This window comes from Buteo buteo, chromosome 5 (genome assembly GCF_964188355.1).
Source record: "Buteo buteo chromosome 5, bButBut1.hap1.1, whole genome shotgun sequence".
In the NCBI taxonomy this organism is placed as follows: Eukaryota; Metazoa; Chordata; class Aves; order Accipitriformes; family Accipitridae; genus Buteo; species Buteo buteo.
This window is the reverse complement of record NC_134175.1, coordinates 17,143,747-17,161,814: the sequence shown is the minus strand read 5'-3', so window position 1 is coordinate 17,161,814 and position 18,068 is coordinate 17,143,747. Positions and strand designations below refer to the sequence as shown.

The 18,068-nt window shown below is 39.1% G+C and overlaps 1 long non-coding RNA gene across 2 annotated transcripts; it reads left to right on the top strand.

The window, feature by feature from the left end:
- The first annotated feature begins 3,702 nt into the window (after positions 1-3,702).
- Positions 3,703-13,381, top strand: LOC142031609 (uncharacterized). 2 transcript variants are annotated; one of them, XR_012650579.1, is made up of 4 exons: positions 3,703-3,817; positions 6,774-6,834; positions 12,342-12,365; positions 13,106-13,381. It is a non-coding gene; the product is annotated as an uncharacterized LOC142031609 (long non-coding RNA). The 2 variants fall into 2 exon arrangements; XR_012650578.1 differs by lacking the exons at positions 3,703-3,817; positions 6,774-6,834 and having other exon boundaries at positions 10,389-12,365.
- Positions 13,382-18,068: the final 4,687 nt, after the last annotated feature.

The window sequence follows — 18,068 nt, the reverse complement described above, 5'->3', positions numbered from 1 at the left end:
GAAAGGCGCAGGTTGCATTACAGCTCAAGAGAGTGGACAGACAGGCCTTGCCAAAGGGTGGCATGTTGATGCAAGAGATACGCACAGCACCGCCCACGTTTTGTGTCTAAGTGGCGATGACCGGTTTTGAGTGTTGTTCTACCAAGGCTGTTCATCAGTACGGGATGTGGGTGTTTCTGGGGCCTTCCTTTGATGGTGTGACTCCCAGGCTGACTGCTGCTGCTTGGTGTGGGGGAATGATGATGCTGAACAACACTGGACTTACTGGTTATGTAGCTGTATTGCTGTAAGATGGTTTTACTTGGACTAAATGGAGAGCTATCATATTTGTATACCTTAGTACGAAAATTCCTGTAGCTGCTGTGTGTGCTGACAAATCTTTTTTGCTGGCCTGAATTTGCATTTCTTACACCCTTTTTCTTTACCTTTAGAAGAGCTAATAGCCCAGAGGCATGCAGTCTCTCAGCAGACTTTAGCTGCATTTGAAAATTGTGTGCCAAGTTCCATACAGGTGAAATTAAAGAATTAAAGCTTACTTTCAGTTGCCTGTAATTACTTGTGTTTTGTTCATCTCTGGAGACTCTGTACAACACAATGTACAAACACCCCGTTTGTAGAAATGCAGCTGTTTCTCCCAAATTCACGGATGTATTTATTTGGTAGCTTCTAGATGCTTTTTCCTTAGCATGTTTTGGTGGTGTCGTTAGCTTTGATAGGCGTTTCCAGCAATTTGACTGTAATTACTTCTGTCATACATGTATTTATCAGGTGCCTTGTATTTTAGGAAAATACGAAGGTTTAAAAGAGAATCAGCAGCTTAGTTAAAATGCTTTGGGTATATTGTTTTCATGAGAGTCCAAGCAATCTGTTCATCATGGATGTATCTCCCTCTAAAATGGACAGTGCTGCTTGCTAGAGAAAATGCAGCAGCAGTGCAGCTTGTGGTCCTGAACTGCCTTCAAAGGAGCTTGCTATAAAGAGAAATCAGAAGCACCTAACTGGACCATGAAAACACCTCGGCAATCGTGTGCTTCTGAGAAAGAAGGTGATTTATGTACTTCTTAGAATCAAAACTCTACTGAACATAGTATGTGTAGTCCTATTTGTCAGTGAATCTTGAATTCAAACATTGTGGACCTACTTTAGGGCCAAACCATGAGCCCCACGGTTACATTAAAAAAACAGAGTTGTTGTGGATGCTTTCAGGTGATTTTATTTTCAGAGAACCATTAGAAATGATACTGCCTGATTTATCACAGGGAATACAAATACCACAATTATGCAATTATCTGGTGATTTCAAAATTAAGCATTTTAAATTTGAAGGCATTACACCAATAAGATGCATTTAATCAGGCATGGAAATAGGCACTCCCATAGGCTTTTGCCCACGTTAGCACCACTAGCTGTAGCATGTGCTTTGTCTTATGATAGGGTCACGTTTCTCCTGCCCTTCCAGACAGAACAAGGTTATGATTGGCCATGAACTGTTTTAATTAGTATCATTCTGAAAGAAAATGATGTGCTTAAATGGTGCATAAAGACTGATCATCCACAAAAGTTGAACTTTATACTTATTTTCTGCAAATGTGTTTGAATAACCAATCAGTGACCATGCAGCACACAGTTTGATGATGAACTATGCACAGAGTTACCTCTTTCACGTTCTGCAATGATACATGTCTCATTATTCACACTCAGAGATAGGTTTACTTTAAACGTTGGACCTGAAAAAAATGTACTGGGTGAAAATACTATCTGGGATTTGTATTCCGATTCTTAGAAATGCCACAGGTCTTGGTTGCTTGCAGTGGACTACCATCTTACTGGTGGTTTGTGGGGAGTTTTTCGTCCCATCACTTTTATGTGTGTTCATATTACAGGTTTTATGAAGTGCCCCCACACCAGTTTCCTCTGATAAATAAAATGTAGGTCAAAAAAAGGTTACTTATAAAAGTAACCTGTGTCTTTTTCAGAAATTAAAGCCATTAGTTCTTTGTTGCTCTTGTATTACAGAGACGATTGTTTTACAAGTTAGGCTGAAGAAAGAGAACTGTTCCCGTTACCCAGCTGCTGTAGCACTTTCTGGAGCTAAAACTAGATATTCAAAGGCATGTTTGTCTTCAGGTACAGTGCAGATTACACACCAGTTACCAGCAATATCTGGAGATACGATGAGGCAAAAATCAGACTTTTGTCCATGCTTGTCATCCACTTCCAATTTGGTCTAAGCCATGGATGTGTGAATTAAGTACTGAACCTAAATAGAAATCATATGTAACCACTAATGCAAGATACAACTTTGGTCCAGAAATGTTAGTCACAATCTGAGCACGGAGATTGCATGTAACTGGGGTAGATGTCTGTGGTTGTAGCATTAGAGTGAGGACAGGGCACAAGGACTAGAATCTGAAGGGTGATTAAATTGGAGTTGTTATAAGGTACCTCTGTGACTTTGTTTTTACCTTTTTAAAAATACGGAGGAAAATCATACCTCTTTTATTACTTTTAGTATTTAAATCAGTTTAGAATAGCTTGCTGTAGCTGTGTCAGATCATATGGACTTGATGCAGCGCTTAGCCTAATTGTACAGCTCATCTCATGTAAGAAAGTCAGATGAGATCACAAAATCTCTGAGTTGTTTAAAATGTGTTAAGTTTATGTTACAAACTGGGAAAATAGTCTTGCCCCCCCAGTTCGATGCTTTCATGGGCTTAGATTTGAAGTCACAATCAAGTTTTCAAAGTATCTTACATTTGATGTGAAATGGCTGTCTGTTAGCAGATGAGAGGGAGGAATGCCTTGCTGGGCCATAACTTGCTAACTTCCATAAAAATGAGTTGCTGGTACATACAATTTAGTGCTTCATTCTAGGCAGAGAGGTTTTGAACAGTAGGAGTAGCTCCAAGAGACAAAGATGAATGAGTCTTTTTCTTTGGGGAAGGCTAGTACAGTTGTATTAGATATTTTTAAGGTATCCAAGTTCTGCTATTAAATAGGTATATTTTTGTAAACTGGTCAATAGGTGGTACTGAAGCAAAGCATAAGCTGATGCTATGCTTATAGCAAGTTGTGTTGCAAGATCATCTGCGCACAGGAAAGTATGTTTTAGTTCCTCTGAAAGATCCTGGTGTGCACTGTTAAAGGGCAGTGGTGCAGGAAAGTTATAAATTTCCTAGGGTGGATTTAGATGATAATGAAAGCGAAGAAGAGCCCTGGAAGCTACTTGGAGCAAAGTGTCTGCTAATTTTTTTTTCCCATTAGGTCTCTGGGGTGTACTTTTGTGCAGTCCTGCCAAAGTTTTAATTGAGTGGAGGGGTGGAAAAGCTTATTTGGCTGCAAGAGAGGTTTCTGGTTTTGTGGGTCCACTCCAGCTGTACCCTAAGGTCCTCTCTAGCCATTGTCATGGAGGGAGTTGTAGGTCTGTATTGGGTCTGGCTGAGGTGGAGTTAATTCTCCCCATAGCAGCCCTCGTAGTGCTGTGCTCTGTATCAGTAGCTAGAAAGGTGTTGATAGCACACCAGTGTTTTGGCTACTGCTGAGCAGTGCTGGCACAGCATCAAGGCTGTCTCTCCAACATCTTTGCTCCCCTCAATGGCAGGCTGGGGCTGGGCAAAATCTTGGGAGGGGACATAGCCAGGACAGCTGACTTAAACCAACCAAGCAGATATTCCATACCATATGACGTCAGCTCAGATAGATATAAAAACTAAATAAAGGGAGATGGAAGGGGGGTGTTTTTGTCTTCCGGAGCAACCACTACACGTACTGAAGCCTTGCTTCCCAGGAAGTGGCTAGACATCGCCTGCTGATGGGAAGTAGGGAATAACATCATTTGTTTTTTCTTTGTTTTCGTGCACGACCTTTGCTTTCACTTTATTAAACTGTCCTTATCTTGACCCATGAGCCTTTTGTTATATTTTCTCCCCCCATCCAGCTGACGAGGGGGAGTGATAGAAGGGCTTTGGTGGGCACCTGGCACCCAGCCAGGGTCAACCCACCACAAGGTCACTACTTCAGAATAGGGCTTCTCTCTTTACATGGGAAATGAGACATAGCCTAAGGATATTTAGGGTGGAGCATCCTCTGCTTGGGCTACGCTTTCTATTTCAGTGCGTATTTGGAAAAAAAGGGAGTTGAAATATGTGCAGTGTGTCTTTCTGTGTTATAGTCAAAGGTGGCTGTATTAGTGACCTGATGTGTGTATGATTATGTAGGAAAGCATTTTTGCTTTGTCGTCAGTGTGCTGGCTTATGCTATTTCACAGAGTAACCAATAGAAGGAAGGTGTTTGAGTGCCATGACTTCCCTTTCTCCTACTTATATCTGAACTGCCCATCCTGAGTTTGGCTACAAACCAAATTAAACAGTCTGTAATTTCCTTGGAATTAGATGAATCAGCATTTTGGCAGGGTTTACTTGTAAAACATGAGCCTCTGTAGATGAACCATTTAATTCATGGATTGCCAAGGAAGACGCTTGTCTGTATGCTCATCTGAAGTTGTGCCACTGGAGGAGAACAGTCAGTCAAATTGTCTCACATCCCTGCCGTCCTCAGCCAGGCAACTCGCTCAGAGAGGAAAATACTGGCATCACAAAAGGGTTCATGGCCCTTATGCAAACTTATCTTTTTCCTGTGAATGGGCTCTCTGAAGCAAGGGTTCTGCTGAATTTTCACTTTGCACTATTTTGTGAAAAATGTGGAAGGCATTTTCTGTAGCCTGAAAATTCTCTTTCTAAGTTAATTTTAAAAGTGAGTGTAGTTTACATGAAGGAAATTGTTTGTGGAGGTAAGGAAGTGTGATTTAGCCAGGTGATGTGTTTGAAAGTGCAGTTGTTATCAATGCTCCATGTTTACTTACCCTTGTATAAAGGAAAACAGTGTCATACAGATAAAGCAATGACGTAATGTTTTTCCCCAACACTGATGTTCAGAGATGCTGTTGTGTAAGAGAGTGTCATGTGTCTGTGGCTTGGAAAGTGAGTCAGATGAATTCTGTGGTGCTTCTGTAATTGAGATATTGTGGTTTTCCATATGTAATAACCCGTTCGGATGGGAGGTGACATATCCTGTCGTTCATAAATGGTTAGAAATATTTTGGTTTTATGATATTCCTGGTGTGTTGTACTGTGGTAAATGTATTAGACTAGAGCAAGCCGGTATACATGCCATTCAAAATTCTACAGTATTAAAGTCAGGAATAAGTAAATTAGGCTGAATGTCTTACATCAGAAATTACTTTTCAACTCTATATGAAGACGTTTGAAGTCACTGAAGAAATATGAGCTTGAATAATAACTTGCTGCTTGAACAGAAGTATATCTGTGCTGAGAAAGACACAAGCATTATCGGTCTACGTAAGTCTGAGACTCTGAACTTCCATAATGTTTTGTTTCAAACACTGTTGGATTGTGTGTTTCACAGATGGGATGTTTTGAGTGTGGGAGTGGTCAGCAGAGAGATGAAGTGCATAGGCAAGCTAGAGTAGCAAAGGTCATTTTGCTTAGGGTTAAGCAACCATTGTTCATAGCGGCATTATCAGTTGTTGCAAAGGAATGGCATGGGGTACAGCATGTGTGTGTAGGCTCCAGTGAACATATCCGTCTGTCCATAATGCAAAAATGAAGATGTTGGCAGAATGTCTTAAGACTCCTCTCTTACTGATAGGCATGAGCTATTGTGTCAGGTGGAGGAATTGGAGGCAGTGTAGATCTTGGTTTACCTACACAACGCTGCCTGCTTTATAATGAACAGTGGTAGTTTTTCATGACGAAATCCTGGCTAGGTTTCCTTCAAGCACTGCGGACAACAGCAGAAACATTCTGTGAATGTGTACGTAGATGCTTTTGTACGACTCAGTGATGGGTATACAGCCTATGATTTCTGTTTGTTGAAGAAAACTAAGGGTCATCCCACAGGTCTTTAGGATTTTTTAATGTTGCACCTGCTATGTGTACATGTCCCCTTTCTTCCTACAAGTGTTGCCTATTCATAGATTTGTTGTTTTAAATGGCGTACGCATCGGAAGCATGAATGCTTGTGGTGGATACATTTGACTCCTAGATGTACTTTGATTTAGGCTGAGTAAGGAGCAAGAGGTGTCCTGTCACTGTGGTGAAGTTGTGAGCTGGTGGCTGACATATGAGGGAGTGAAGACACTTTGAAAAATATTTTGAAAGGTGGTTTTGAAGGCCAAAAATCCAAGATAGGCAAAGTGTAAAATGAGATACCAGAGGTAAAATGAAGAGATCTGTCTTGTCTGTACTATTGACTAGCAGACAAGTACTTCTCTCTCTAAGTATTAGCATCAGATTCCTTAGCTGAGACTAAGAGATCCTTCCTTATTCAAGGCAGAAGAGATCCTTTACCCACAGCAGACCCTTGTTAAGTGAGTAACATAGCATGCTGCATTCATAGTATGAGACATTACTAGTGCATGTAGCTACTGAATATTACTATAAACATTATATGGAGAATTCAATTAGATGTAAATGCTTGAGCAAGCCTGAGACTAAGATTGGGCGAGCTGCAGGTAGGCTGCAAAAATCAGTACAGACAGGCATGGGGTCTGATTTGAACTTTGTAAGTCAATGGTAGGGTAGTGCTTAGGCTTTGTGTCTCTCGCCTCTGTGTGAATCATTCTAACTCACTCAATCTTGCTTTGTATGTTTGTACCATGCAGTAGTTAGTAGGGTGAACATTGTCAAAGTTAGTGAACTCTGTCAAGTTATTATTTTACCTCAACAAAATGTATCGCTGCTTCTGTCTTTGCAGTGAGGTGCATTGCACTGATGTGTGCCAGTGGTGGAATATGAGGAAGGCAGTAATAGGATGGGTAAGTAAGAGAAGGAGTTATTTTTAGAGGACGCTGTGAAGATTACAAAAGTAAGTGGCAACCTGACATCAACACAGCTTTTTTTTTTTTTTTTAAGTGTTATGTTCTGGACATTTAGAAAAAGAAAGAAGATTAAAATATAAGGTGTTGGTTTTCCAAACCAGTGACCAACAGTGACCGAAATATATAATCCCATTAATTACTAACAATGAACGATCGTGGTTTAGTCCTGCTATTGCACTGGGAGGGAGGAAGGGAGGTGCCCATCGCACTCTGAATGCTGACAGTCCGGGAAGCCTTCTCCAGAGTACCTCACAGCACATACTACCAGCTCTCTGCAAGCACCCAGTACAAGGTGCTACTGCTTCCCTCTTACACTGCCATCACTTTACCTTATTGCACCTACCTGTAGCTGCTGCTAAACATCAGTTGCAATTCAGATTCTGATAAACTGCCTTGAAGAATTTCTGGAAAATTTCACAAGACCAATTTTCAGCTTAGTGGTCACCTTCCATCAGAATGCCAGGAAGGTTGAAAGCATTTCTTTGTTAACACTCAGTAGAGGAAAATGGGAATAGATTATACTATGCAAAATTAAATCACAGACATCGCTGCAATAAAACTACAATACCCCAGATAACACTAAGTAGCTTCTTTGCCAATTAACGAACTACTTCAAGACAACATCAACTGTTGCAAAAACTAAAAATGCTTGTCACTGTAGCATGCTAGTGTGAACCTCACACACAGCTCAGAAGGCAACATTAAAAGCCATACTTACCCTGTTTCTCTTGTACTAAATTAAGGGGTTTTCTCTCATTCTTTTTGTGTTCCTACTTTCTCTTCTATGTCAAATGATCACTGTATAAATTAAACAAATACAAGTAATTGAACTTCAGTGCTTAATGCTGACTTGCAGTGTGATCCATTTTATAAAGAAAGAAAAAAGGAATAAAACATTGATCAGACCAGGAATTTTGACAGACAATTTAAGGACTGGGCACACAATAAGCAGAAATAGGGAGAATTCAGAGTTCAACTTCACTGAAAATTTCTGAGTGCAGTTTCAAAATGTGGGCCTAGGCACCAGCTTCTTCAGAAAGACAATGAAAAAAAAAAAAAATCACACACACATCATAACTATGTCATTTATCTCCTGACATGCCAAAATTCTAGACCTACACACACAAACAAATACCTGTTCCTGAAAACACAACTAACCACAGAAATGAAACAGCCACCCTAAAAGTTTGAAATGCTGGTTACATACAGTAACCAAGCACCCCAGTAATCGGAATGGGGAAGATAAATGGGAGAGTACACAGAAAAACATACCATGTAAAACCAGTCATTAAGCATTTACCTTCATAAACAGTCTGATGATACTCAGACTTAGTGCCAGTGTAACTTTCTGGAGATTTTTGGATATTCTGCACACAAAGGACTAAAGGGCATTTTTGGTTTATCAAATATTAACTCTAACTTGACTGAATGGATGTAGGATGCTACTGATCCATCTGAATCTTAGGTGCTGTAACTTACCTATAAAACCAGATGCAAGTTACAGGTAAAGTAAGTTATAAAACATGCTTTCTCTGGGAGTGATTCTGTTACAGAGATTTTTCATAGAAACCTAGAGTACCTCACCTGAAGACAGGTTTGCAGTAGGCCCGTTGTAGAACAAGTTGTGGTAATAAAAAAGCACTACAGCTAATTACACTCCGCATTTCAGATCTCAAAGCTACCAGGGAGTCAAACTTTAGGTTCCTTTCTTGCCTCTGAAGATGCTTAGGGGAAATGGCTGTTCTGTTGGTAGGCTGGAGAATAAATTTTCTATAAAATATTCAGCATGGCTCAAATTGCATTTCTTTCTTCTTTATAATGTTGTAAAATATCTGAAAATGCCTGGTTATTTGTAGGTGGTGTTGCTATGCAACCAGTTCACCTTTCTTGCTTGCTTTTAGAGATGAGCAGGTAGTAATTTCCCTCTTAATGTTTTACCCAAACTTGCGAACAACAACAACAAGAAAAAAAGCAAGTTGTTTTGCTAATGCTTTTATAGGTATGAATATATTCCAGCTAAATTCTAAACCTGTTAAAAGTAAAAAATCTTCATGAAATACTTTAAATCTTTTTCCAGGTAAGTAAGAGGCATTTTGTTTGTTAGATAAACAGCCCCATGAAAAAAAAAACAGGAAATCCCAAGTAAAAATGTTAGAAAAACAAGAGAGCCCAATCCAAAGAAGGTGAAAGGAAAAAACACATTCATGTGTATACACCCACCTGACATTATGAGATACTGAAAGATCTAATTTCAGCAAATCATCTATGTATGCGATTATAAAACTATTCAATAAACAACAGAAAATTACAGATATATAACAGAAAGGCAATAAATGAAAGGCCATAATGATGTAGGATCTACATTTTTTCATTTCAAATGGTAGAGTACCTGAATGGCAGACATGCCTATATTTAATAAAATAGTAGAAAATTATTTGACAATGCCTAACTATCCATATGCAGGTTTGGGCTCTACTGTCATGTTAATACAGAGAATTTAGCAAGACTACCTATATTAGCTTTCTCTTGCACTTTGAAGCCCTAGAAAAAAACACACTGGTCTTTTCTTGTACTTCAAAAGTGTATTGCAGAGCAAGGACACTCTTTGTTCTTCATGTGCAGTGTTCTATGGTATCCTTTTAGGATGTGATGTTTTTCCTTTTCAGGACTGTACAGTGTACACTGAGCAGGTGCTGCATCGCCTCTTACATAGTAATGATGCAATCCACAACTGTAATTAAGTACCAGTGTTCATCAAGTTCACAGTACCATGCTTTTCTAGCTCTCTGTCTCACCCTCAACCTTCTTGTGGCCGCTCTAGTCTCTTTGACTGGTTTCATAACCTCAGTCTCCAGGTCTCTCAGGTGACATGGTGCAGTGCCCTCTCCATCACCTCTTACACCATCATTGCCTTCGCCCAGTAAAGGAACAATTGAAACAAAACAAAACAAAACAAAAAAAAGACGACTGAGGAAATATGAAAGAACGTTATTTCCCATGAAAGCCCAAAGATTTGTTGGCTTTTTCTTGGTACACTGCAGATTACACCCCTCCTATTCAAATCAACATAAGTGACCTCGACTCAGATGGAATACAAATGAACAAGGATGTAGATGAGATCAGAGTCGTCTTTCTTACACAAATACTCTCAGCATGAAAAAAAGTTTACACCCTCTGCTCCTTATAGGCACTGTTCTTCAGCTGCACAAAGACACTTCACCAGTCAAAATCAACCTTTCTATGCTCGGTATTTAAAACTTCCTATGAGGTCACAAGCAATGGCATGTATGTCTTTCTTTTTAAATATTCGTATTCAAACCTCTTAAATAAGTTGTTCAAAAAAGCATGAGATAGATAGATAAGGTACGTCAAAAACTAGTAGATAACACTTAATGTTACTCTTTCTTACTATATCTCTGTTCTTCATCTGAGTGTAATTCTACACCAATAAAATAGTATTGCATAGGTTAATTCATGTTTGAGAAGTAGTTTGATACTGTAGCAATAAGTGCCATAGTGTGGGAAAAGCATGAGAAAATCAATAGCTCCGCCTTCAGAGAGAATTTGAATAATGTATGATAAATGAAGCCTGGAATCCCTCGGACAGCACCCTTCCATACTTATGTACAAAGAAGGGACTAAATTAACATTACAGCGAACCATAATTCTGCTTTTTCCAACTTGAATACATGATCTGTTATCTTTAACATTATTTGCTTATGTTTTCCTCTAGGTAAATATATACACCAATATTTATCTTTTTTTTTTTTTTTTTTTAGTTTGTAACCGTGTCACAATTCTAGTTACTAAAGCATATATTTTTCAGTTCAACATGTTTTTTTATTAAGTTTTATTAGGAAAAGTGCCGGATGGTTTGTTACAAAGAAACACTTAACATCAGCAGAAATAACAATGCTGAAACTGGATAAGCTTTTCCATTTAGGTTAACAGTACAAGGTAAGCTTCATTGCTTTCAAGCTGAAAAGATTATTTGGAGAGGTAGATTAGCCTCACTTCTGTGTGCCTGTTTACTAGAATATGGATCATCAGCTTAGTGCCTGGAAAAAAATTTTGGGAAAATACAGATTTCCATTCTCTGGTATCCCATCAAACAAAAGGGACAGGGTGTCATTACTTTAACTAGTTATTACTCATGAGACTCTTAATTTCTTGAATGCCTGCAGAAAGAGGACAATGCTGTTGGCACTGGATCTTTCACTCAATCTCACCATAATGTTCTGTGAGGTACTAGTAATCTGTTAAGGTAAATATGTTGCCTGGATTGTGCACTCCACAGAAACTAGTCTTTGTCATTTGCAGAACATGTTCTTTCAAGTCTATTTGCTGGAATGAGACTTGTACTTGGAGGCCGGTATTGGGTAGCATCTATGTGATTTGCAGTACCTTGAGGTTGTTACTTTCATTAATTGCTCTGGATGTTAATGGTCATTTAATTGTATGTTGTGTAATCCAGCAACTACTATTTTGTAAAGGTTAATGAAGCCTTTAGGCAATTATGATCTTTACAAAATTCCCTGACCTTTGTATAATAGCTTGTTCCTCTAAAAATTGCTATTGACAGTAAGTGTTTCACTGAGGGTGGGGGAAAAAAAAAACCAAACAACCAACCTGCAGAGATGGAGGCAGACAGCAGAAGAGAGAGTGAAGAAGTAAAATGCATCATTAAGCTTTTCACAATATATAAGCAGAAGGAGCACTCACAGAAAATGCTCCTAAAAATTGATCAGAAATACCTCCACGTAATTGCCTAAATGTAGCGACTACAGCTAATGGTATCTCTTACCACATGGTCCCACAGAGGATGCATTCTGAGCTATCACTTCAGAAAAAGCTCCCACCGGCAGCTGTCACGCTGGGAAGGGCTCGACTAAGGCACACCAGCCCTACCATGCTGTCATTGCATGGCTGATCTACGCACGCACCCAGAATTTACCTCGGCTCCTGCGGAAAAACAGTAGCAGTAAACCAGATGTAATCCTCTTTCATGGTTTCTGTATTCAGAGGAGCCCTAGTTGGAAAGATGGCATAGTGTTTATACCTTTTTTCGTGTTCAGAAATTGTGCTGATACCTCTTACTCTTACAATGCAAATCAAATTTAGAAATCAGTAATTTGTTTGTTTGTTTGTTCATTGCTAAAACTCCCTAGTAAGCTACTATTTCTGCTAATCACCCCAAGAGTTAGAAATACAGTTCAAAATTCTGTTTATTAAGAATGTAAATTGGGACATGCATTTGCTTTGTGCATTTCTCAGTGCATAGGACCAGATCATTCATCTAGAATAAGGGTGGATAAATACAGTGCTTACTACAATCCCTACTGGACTGCATTGGCAGCATCTGACAAGTATATAAGGATCAAGTGTGCAAAATCCAGGAGTGCAGTTGGCATAAGTGGAGACTAATACTGCATTTTTTTTAACAGTTTGTGGACCTCGGCCTGGATCAGGTACATGTTCAATTTACTGACAACTTACTATACATACCTTCTAAGCACAGAAGTTGCATGTGGTTGGAGCTGCATGTCTCTATGGCTGCTAGTTTCATTTGCAGGATTAGCTGAGTATCTGCTTGTTCTGCAGCCTTCCCCTCATACTTGTTTCTTTCACTTAAGCAGTCAATAGTATGCAGAAGACAGAGTGCCCAATCTGTAGGACCAGAGGGCTTTTTTTTTATATGATTGTGCTTTGTTGATGGTAATTACATTTCTTACTGATAATGCAGCAAGATTTCATGTCTAGCATTACTTTTATAAAAGTGTCATTTTGAACACATTAAATGCCTTTGGAAAATAATAATAATATTTTCATTTCAAACTTCATTAAATAGAAGCTGAATGACATATTGATAGCTGACCAGGAAGCTAATTTTTCTAGTTGAAAGGCTTGCTGTTTGCATTTCTATTCTGCAATATGATCATAAAATTTATTTACTACCCAAACTGCAGATTCCTGACTGTCGTTATGGGTTTTTAACTACTAGTGTTTTTTGGGTGAATAATTATAAAGGAGCGAGTGGTGACTATGGTTTGGCTGCTTAACAGACACTGCTATAAATGGCTTGTCTTGGAAATGCTCTCATTAATGTATTGCCACCTCTGATACATGCCAGACTGAACCTTTTTCAGTTAAGGAAGTGTCTTTTTGTTGTCCTGTGTAATTCATCTCCTACCTCACTTGTGTTTTCCAGAGGAAGCAGCTCTGTCAGTCTGCCAAAAAACCAATTTCCTGGAAAAGCACTTGAAGACCATTTCAGTCTAAACAGCCTTTGGAACCGTTGAAGTTGTTGGAGAAGGAGGAATGCAGCTGGGCTGGACATAGGGCAAAAGGAAGACATCATATGGCAGGAGTTCCACCTGATTTTTTTGATTTTTTTTTTTTTTTTTTTTTTTAAATTTACAGCTGCAAACAAGAAAAAGGAGTGTAGAACAGCCCACCCAGAAGTTCCGAGTACAAGCTTTTCATTAGAATATACTGATTTGGCAAAACTGAAGTGTTTCATGAGTGTGTTAGTTTTCACAGAACTCTAGTCAAACACAGGCTGTTGAGAAACACCTTCTTCCCTCTATTTTCCCTGCCATGCTACTCAGGACAGTCAGTGATTCAAAATCGGTGTCTCTGGGCCAGAAAGCAGCCAAATACACAAAACTCCCCCTGAAAGGGGAAGCCTGGGTCCATCACCCTGTGACAGCTGGCAGGGCTGCACAGCTCTGGCTGCCCTGGGGAGCTGGAGGCCCGACCGCTTCCTACCTTGGGAGCCAGAGACCCAGGTTTTCATGTCCTTGCCTCTGCTTGCAAGACAGAGAAACTCTCAGTTGGAAACCTGACCTCTCTGGACAATCCTCAGCCAGTCAGACACTGTGAACAGGATTTTGGTTCCTAAACCTTGGGCTCCCAACAAGTTGCAGTGGTATTTCTGGGGAAATGAGTGTGAGAGCTGCAAGAAACAAGATATTCACACCCTGTATGCTTTATATTTAGACCAAGCATTTTTAAATAATGTCACTGTTTTTTATGATTAAAAAAAGACCACTTGCAAATTTTTCACATGCTACAATAAAACCTGTTTCATACACATGGTGAAATACAATCCTAAAGCTGAAAATGTATAGTTTGACTGTGGAGCTTCTTTGGTAAGATTTTTTTTCTTTAGGAAAGGAAGAACCTTAGGTGGAAGAGACCCTTGCTGACAGCTTATCATCTCATTAACCAAACCTTTCTGAGCCAGTTTATAAATATGTATGATTGAAAACCTTAAAGCCTTCCTCCTTTAAGGGTATTATTTTTGCCTAGTAGACTAATCCTCTGCCTCTGGAGAGCTAATACAAATCTTGGCCCGGTCACACACAACCCTGTTTTTTCCCCCCAAGGAGCACAAGTTACATGAGTGGCAGCTTCTCTTTAATGGGAGAGCCCAAACTACAGAAGAAACGGGTTTCAGAGCTCTGCAGTATCTTTACAGCAGTAAAGATAGATAAGCTGACAAACATCTCCAACTGCGCCATCTTCTTTTCCTGACTTACTTACTGAAAAGGGGCACTACCCATGCACTTTTAAAAGAACCGTCTTGAAAGATTTCTTGCTATATTTTGTGGTTCTCATTCATTTACCCACAATAATGAAGGAAGGATGAGCTGCAGCAAGTAGGATGCAGTAACTAACTGCTTCACTTACAATCTCACCATTGCCTAGAAGCTGCCAATGCTTGCTGAGCTCACCTTGCTTCAGTGACCAGTGCCTCTGAAGGAAGTGAGACCTCAGCTGCAGACTCTTTACCATTTAGTCTAGTAGTTATTTGGTGGTCAGAAGTCTGTTTATTATTCAATACATTTGCCACTTACAACTTTTCCTTAAAACTCATTTCTACTATGAGAAACAAAACCCTCTTTCAGAAGGGCTAGGAAATTGTAACTTTTATACCTTGCTACTCCCCAGAATTTTCTTGTAGTTGCCTTATGTCTTACACCAATTTGTTTTAATCATTAAGCATAACTGATGTTTTCTTTGGAGCAGGGGATATTTTCTTCTCTCAGTGAGACAAGTTTGTGAAGAGACAATATCTTTTATTAAAGAAACTGATAAAGTTGGGAGGGGGGGAAGGGCAAAGAGCTTTCAGGCATACAAGCTGGCAGCAGCAATGTTTTTATTGCATGTGCTTTTATAGAGAAAGCCTAAACATTAAGTAGACCCTCTGGAAAGTAAAGAAGTACTATAAAAATGGATAGGAGTATAAACTGTGCTTAATTCAAATAACATTTCTCATATCTAGACTGCCACTCAAGAATCTCCTTAGACTATGTTGGACTATGGATCCTTTTAAAGCAAAGAAATGTACTCAGCACTGATTACCACTTCAGAATAACTAGAAATTTACTGCAAGACAGTCTCTTATAATGGTATTTAGTACAAAAATATCATTTTTCATGTACTTACTGACTGAGCAGAAATGTTCAGACACTTAACAATTTCATTTATGTATGTGTATGCATGTATATTATGGTTTAGAAGTAGTGTTCTAAGGTACTTTTCTTTGTGATACTGTGCTAGCTTTAATGTACGTCAAAGTTAGTTAAACAAACCAGAGATATGCAGAGTTGTGCCACAGTAAGCTAAGCAATCATAACAAAGAGTTAATTGATTTTTAAATGGAATGAAAGAAAGAGTACTACGTCTAAGTTACTTTCGTGTTTTTCTTATTGTTGTATAGGACTTCAGCAGATTAAGATACAGTACATAAAAGGCCAAGTTATCTCCTCTAAGAAGAGCCAAAGCACTCTGAAAATAAATAAGAAAAAAAAAAAAGGTAACATGAAAATCCCAATGAACTGCAACATGATGTGCTCAAATAGTAGCTAAAGCAATAGTTGTGTTCAGCTTACTGCTGCTCTGTGATTGCTTCTGCGAGCACAACAGAGGCCATATTTAAGAAGGTAGCAGAAGGGGAGCACAGTTGACAGAGTGGGGGCATCAAAAGGAATATTGCAGAGCCATAAGCCAAATAGGAAGATTCAAGGTGGCTATTTCTGCAGCACAACAATGCTAAAAATGCCACTGCTACTTCTCCTAATGCTTTTATATGCACAAATGTCAACATCAAAACCACACCAATTGACAGATAGACAAATGTATGTCTGTCCTTTCCTTTGTAATCTTCTTTCACTACTCCCCCTGTTTCAAAGCCCTGTTGATTTGGGGTTGTTTGATCCAGCAACAGAGCAAGCAAATGGAAGCATCAAAGATCTTTTTATGCTTATTTGAGAGAGCAAGAGGAACAAAAAGAAGAATGGCTGATAGATAATAGCTACTAAAGGAAGAGAGGGAAAGCCTGATAAAGCTGTACATGATTTGAAGATTTTAAGGCTGCCTTGCTGTGACAAAACTTACAGATCACCACTTGCCATGGCTAACACCACCACCATCTTAATAATCCATTGCTGGGAACTATCAATCACTTAATCACCATTATCGGACAAATGATAAATAGCCATTTGTAACAATTGCTGTGGATTTGTACCTACCTTTGCACAGAGAGTATGTTGTGCAAAGGACTGTATTAATTTTGCAAAGGAGCGCTGACTCTTTGTTGCCATGGATGAAAGACAAAAAGAGAGCTGTTGAAAAGAAATGGTTTGAATAAAGATAAGTATACAAATAGTAAAAGAAAGCTAGAAAAAATATCCAGATGCATTTTTTTTTTTTAAATGGAGTAGTATAGATAAACTGAAGGAGCAGGAGAAATACCGTTTATGAAACTGCACTTCAGATTTCTCTTACGCTGTGTTGCGCTCAGTCTCAGCCACCTTCTTTTCCAAGCCAGCTTCTTCCCTTAGCAGGAATTGTGCGCTACAATGAGCTTTCTTCTGCCTGAAAATAATTTCAAACTGAAGACTATAGCAGAAGATTTTTTTTTCCCCTTCCCCCTACAGCTGTTACAGTTGTTCCAGCCCATGTCAGCACAAACCGTGAAAGTCCAAAATGGTTGAATAGGCATAGAGCAGACCCACCAGGGTTTAAGGTTGTGTCTTATTCTCTGTTCAGGGGAGAAGGCCTGTGCTAGCCCTCTTTTTTTTATGCATACCTTTTTTTCTTTTCACTAGTCAATCCTAGGTAGTACCAGACAGAGCTTTCGTCTTTCTTTGGGTTTGCTTTCTTTCTCTTTACATAGGACATTGGCTTGATTGCATGAAATTATGTGGCTAGAGGACAAATTACTGATTGCTGCGTTGCCCCTTTGCCTTGAGCTACAAGTACTAAAAGCAATTAAAAATTACAGAGCTAGAGAATTCCTAGAATAAATCTAATACTTTTACAACTACTACACACAATTTCTCAAGAGACAGGGTTTTTATCATATGGCATTATCAGATAGACTTAGCTTTATGAAACAGTCAAACTGGCCTACTTTTTACTTATGTAGAGATTGCAATACAAGGAGCTCTCAGCTAGTAGCAACCCTCAGGAGTCATCCCCTCCCTTCCTATTTTAAAGTCTTCACAGAGTTGGTCATTTTGTTTATTACAGGTTATCCCAGGTAAAACACTAGCATTAAAACTTTCAAAAGTTATATCCATATGCTTAACATCTATAACTATGCATCTGAAGAGTGATCCAGCTTTCCACAGTGCTGAAAAAAGGAGCTTTAGTCCTTCTATCTATAAGCACTGATGTATTTATTTATTGCTCTTTCTGCTGTCCCTGCTATTTTTCAGTTTTTCAGTTGCAAGCCTCCTTCCAGCACACTAGTCCTATTACCAATACTCTGCTTAAGTAAGGCTGCTTGCAGAAAATCAGTTCCACAGGGAATTCTAGTAAGAGATCTTCTAATGTGTGCCTTCTGTGGTGATTTATTCTTCAAGATTGATCAGATTTCGGATCAGTTCTCCAGACATGATGACAAATGCTTTCTGGATTTTGGATGGGCAGTAACTTGACCTTCAAAAAGTTGTTTTCTTCCATCATTAGTAGCATTACTTGTACAACCACCAGAGCCATACCTCTTATTTTTTCCCAGATGCCTAAATGTACATTCTGCATTGCCTGTTTTAGAGAAAAAGATGAGAAAGAGGAAAGCAATGGCCACACTCAGTGGATGAGGAAGCTAAAGTTCACCAACATCAAAAGAAACACATCTGTTAATCTTGGTAGGATGCAGA